Genomic DNA, 5,106 nt, shown 5'->3' with positions numbered 1-5,106 from the left:
AGAAAGCCCAGACTGTTGTTTGACGGAGCAGTCGCCATCCCCAGCGCTTATCTGCCTCCTAATTACGCAGATGTTGACGGCACAGGAACTTTACGCAGCACTTACAATTATGACGCCTACCTGACAACAGGTTCTAGAACCAGTGACTTTAAGTTTGTGACATCTTACAATGACAACACACTTCCTGCTGACCAGACTCTGAAGAAAAGTCTTACTGACTTTGCTGATGCGTTTGGAGATTGTGATACTTCTCCTGAGGTAGGGAAAGCTGTTAAATCTTTTTACACCTATTTCTATTATTGTCGCTTTACCCTTGTACAATAAAGTGTACTTGCATTTATTTCCTTTCTTTGAATCGTCACTTTAACGGTATATGTTGGTGATGAAGTTTCTTCTTCATCCCCCTTTAAAAATGACTGCAACTTTCCATGAAAAGTCATGATTTTTAAGTTTATTTTTTGGTCGTTTTTCATGAATACATAGAGATCTTCAACAAACGTATGCATATATTTTGAATTCTGTGGAACGTTGGTCTATTTTTGTCTGTATATTTCCATTAACTACTGTATTTCGTTTGTTCACACAGTGTCTGTCTCTGCCTGTGTCTTTAAGTAGAGCTGCAGCTTGTTCTTTGTGTCTCTGTCCTTGGTGCTGATTCATACTTTTTCTCCTGTGGTCTTTTTTCTTAAGCGACTTATCCGTCGTCCATTTTCGCCATCATTCAGAGTTCGATAGTTACTCTTAAATATTTATTTCACAATATTTTTTGTTACAGCTTATAAAAGATACAGGTTGTTGTGGGAAGAATTATTTTTCAGTTTAGTCAAAATCCGATAAGGTCACAGGCTTGCACTTATATAAAGTTTTTGGGAGACTATCTGACAACCAGTGATCTGGGTATGATTTGTATCTTTGATTTTGAGACCCTTTGAGATCCACTTAAAACATCTAAACTGCTGTATGTTGCCTGTTCAAACCTGGCACTGGTTTGGGCAGATGAGATGGAAGGATCCATATGCAATTCTGATGAAGCTGAGAACTTTATGGAGGTCAGGGATCATAAGTGCAGAGTATGGTAGGCTTTAGGTGCTGTACAAGTTTTCTCTTCCTCAGATATCAGGGGATATTTAACAAATTACTTTATTTCAAAGGTGGATCCTAATTTCAGGGAGGACTCTGTGTTTGTGACATGCTTGAGTCGGCACAGGAACTTTACGCAGCACTTACAATTATGACGCCTACCTGACAACAGGTTCTAGAACCAGTGACTTCAAGTTCGTGACATCTTACAATGACAACACACTTCCTGCTGACCAGACTCTGAAGAAAAGCCCAACAGACTTTGCTGATGCATTTGCGGATTGCGATACTTCCCCAGAGGTAGGGACACATTTTTATTAAAAAATATGTCTCTGTTTTACGGCGTTCTGCAATGTTCAATTTTCGTGATTGCTCTTTATGTCCTTCCCCCCAAAAAACGAATTTTCCGTACGTGTCATTAAGTCTGACTTTGGTGCTGAACTCTCGTTCACCCTATGATACATTTTTTAGGGATAATATACCTCAGTCTTTTTATTCCACTATATTTTCCTGGTTTTTATTTAAGTGAATTCCCTCTGATGTTGTGTTTTCTAAATTCGTTTGATTTCCCACATTGTAGTGTCCCGATTCTAGTTTGAAGTTGCTTAATATCATGTAACTATGAATTATTTCTAGAATGATACTAACAAAAAACCTATCACCGTTTATCAATTCATGGGACACGATATTTGAGCACAGCTTGCAAGAAAAGTACGTATCTTTTCCATCCTCCTTTAGTGAGGCTTTCTTAATCCTCAGTGGTTTTGGGTCTTGTTTGTTGTACTGAAAAAACCCCTTAAATCAGTACGGTATGCGCTTTTTCAGGCAACATGGGGTATACTTTTCAAAGCTTTGGAGCAATTTTGTGTTCATGTATTTGAATCATTCGTAGATATAATTTACTGTTGTTGTACACAATCCTGAATATAACATTCAAATAGGCCTAATTGATTCGGTATGCAGTAGCCTTTAAGAATTTATTCCTAAAAAAAATGCTTTACATAGACATTGCGTCTTTGGACAGTATTTTAAAGTATGTAGTTCACGACCCTGACCTTTTGGTGACAGTTATTCCCGAGTAAATATTTTTCACGCACGAAAAAGGCAGAGAATCTGATAAAATTATCTGTCCACTTCAAATGCAAGAAATTGCAGTCAAGGTTTTGAAGGAGCGCCTTGCAGAAACATTTATTCAAACTCAGATAGTATTTCATTTGCAGCATGTTATTTTGTCAGTAAAATTGATGAAATGACAGGACTGTTTTCTTCGGTATTGTTACAGCTGTTGGTCAGCTTTTTTACATGCCAAACTTCAGATTTAAATCAGTGAAGATATTGTTATGGTCACAGCCTTTTCTAGAACAATTCTCTGCCAAAGATGTTTATTGCAAAAATGATTCAAATAATATTTGATGATCATTAAATTAGATAGAAGTATTTTTGTAAAGACATTGTTTTGGACCTTTGGAGATACAGCCTGAACTTCTGATGTTTTTGTCCTCTCCAAATTGTCAAATCCTGCATAACGGTCATTATTTCAAATAGATGTGTGACACTGTGATGCATCAACACAGATTAAACAATTGCTGTTGTTGTAATCTTAACAACACAACACTTCAGTTTGCAGCCTTTAACAGTCTAATCCCTAAAATGCTCATATTACTTTTTCCACTTATGAATTAAATATGCACAATTACAAGGTTAACCCGTGTTTGTTAAAGACTGTATAAATACAGATTTATTTGGATTTTTACAGGACAGTTTAGCTTTTCAAGCGGCATAAACTTTTGAGATGAAAGGAAACATTTCCATGAATCTAAAAGAAAAGTGTTCCCTTCTTATTTGTTGTGCTGGCTGCATTTTGACATAACAAATTTTTAAAAACACAGGGTTGTAACCGAGACACAGTTTGAATAGTTTCATGTTGATGTATATTTTTCATTGTTTCTGATTTCACAAAAAGTTAGGTAATACTAAAATGGAAAGGTTAATGGCATGTCATTATTGTTTGGCTTATGGTTGTCCTTCTTTTGACGAACGTGGTTCTCTGAACTGATGTATAGTGAATCACTTCAAAAATAATACATAGCCTTGTTATACCTAAACAAATGCTCATGGTGTCAGTGTGTACCAAAAAATGAGAAGGCGCGGCCATTCTCCACCCTCAGTGTCAATGAATTCAGAGCCTGATTCGGTTGTTGTGCTGTAGATTTCAAGAACGCTTCGTTAACATGACCGCACTTTGAGGATCGTGAATATTTTAGGAAATCACTGGTTTGATATATTGTTACACAGACTACTTTGTAGCAGTGGTGCTCTTTCTATAAGTTAAAATGGGACATAACGGACTCGCGCTGCGGTGCGGCCTTGCTTTTATTTTTCTTGCCTTCCAGCTCGTCAATGGAGATGTGAGCTACTCTGTTCTGGAGGAGATGAAACGTGGATCTGTGATTGGAAATATCGCTAAAGATCTGGGACTAGATTTGGGCAGACTGTCCGCTCGCAAGGCCCGTGTCGATACAGAGGACAACGACTTTCAGTACTGTGGTGTAAATCTCAATACCGGAGACTTGATTGTTCAAGAAAGGATTGACAGAGAAGGGCTTTGTGCCAGAAAGGCATCGTGTGTTCTAAAACAGGAACTCGTTCTGGAAAATCCATTAGAGCTTCACCGTATTAGTATCCGTGTTCAGGATATTAATGATAATTCACCACAGTTCAAGGAGGATTCGCTTAGAATTGAAATTCGGGAATCGGCAGACAAGGGGGAGCGGTTTCTTCTTGGAGAAGCACACGATGCAGACATCGGAGAAAATGCTGTTCAGGGCTACTCACTTCAGCAGAATGATCACTTCAAATTAGATGTAAACACAAAGGCTGGGAGAAGAAAATATTGTGAACTAGTATTAGAAAAAGAATTAGACAGAGAAGACAAAAGAGAGATCATGCTCTTGCTAACTGCATTTGATGGTGGCTCTCCTCAGAGATCAGGTACTGTAGCCATACACGTCACTGTCTTGGATGCTAATGATAATGTACCAGTGTTTAGCCAAACTGTCTATAAAGCCAGTCTGCCTGAAAACTCTCCTCTAGATACATTGGTGATCACAGTGAGTGCAACTGATGCAGACGAGGGAGTGAACGGTGAATTTAGTTACGGATTTGATCATGTTTCAGATGAAAATGATAACGTGTTTTCTTTAAACCCGAAATCGGGAGAGGTGAGAGTAGCTGGAGCTATTGATTATGAGAAAGTGTCATCCTATGATATGCAGATCAGCGCCAAAGATGGTCTGGGTTTAGTTTCATATGCTACGTTAATGATTGAAATTACTGATATAAATGATAATGCTCCAGTGATATATCTGAAATCACTTTCTAACCCCATACCTGAGAACGTTTCACCTGGTACAGAGGTGGGCATCATTAACGTGCAGGACAGAGACTCAGAGAATAACAGACAGGTCCGCTGCTCCATTCAGCAGAATGTCCCTTTTAAGTTGGTTCCTTCTATTAAAAACTATTATTCTCTGGTGACCACAGGACAACTGGACCGTGAACTAGTGTCTGATTACAACATTACAATCACTGCCACTGACGAGGGCTCTCCACCTCTGTCCTCCTCTAAAACTGTTGAGTTATCTGTAGCTGACATCAACGACAACCCACCGGTGTTTGAGGAACAGTCATACAGCGCATATGTGACTGAAAATAACAAACCTGGCTCCACTTTATGTTCCGTTACTGCTCGAGACCCCGACTGGAGACAAAACGGAACAGTGATTTATTCTCTCTTAGCTGGTGAGGTGAACGGTGCCCCGGTGTCCTCCTATTTGTCTGTTAACGGAGACACGGGGGTGATCCACGCTGTGAGGTCGTTTGATTATGAACAGTTCAGGAGCTTTAAAGTCCACGTGATGGCCAGAGACAACGGTTCTCCTCCGCTCAGCAGCAACGTGACCGTCAGTGTCTTCATATCAGATGTGAACGATAACTCTCCTCAGATACTGTACCCCGCCCCGGAGG

The 5,106-nt window shown here is 39.3% G+C and overlaps 2 pseudogenes; both read left to right on the top strand.

The window, feature by feature from the left end:
* LOC111646566 (protocadherin gamma-A12-like) overlaps window positions 1–3,270 on the top strand; it is a 5,420-nt pseudogene extending 2,150 nt beyond the window's left edge.
* A 13-nt stretch (window positions 3,271–3,283) lies between these two features.
* On the top strand, window positions 3,284–5,105 carry LOC147817336 (protocadherin gamma-A11 pseudogene; annotated as a pseudogene).
* The last annotated feature ends 1 nt before the right edge of the window (window position 5,106 follows it).

Source organism: Seriola lalandi, unplaced genomic scaffold, assembly GCF_002814215.2.
Source record: "Seriola lalandi dorsalis isolate HSWRI2012SDOR001 ecotype SW California unplaced genomic scaffold, Sedor1 jcf7180002054973, whole genome shotgun sequence".
NCBI classification, from domain to species: domain Eukaryota; kingdom Metazoa; phylum Chordata; class Actinopteri; order Carangiformes; family Carangidae; genus Seriola; species Seriola lalandi.
Note: the sequence above shows the minus strand (reverse complement) of the source record. Positions and strands in the feature narration are given on the sequence as shown.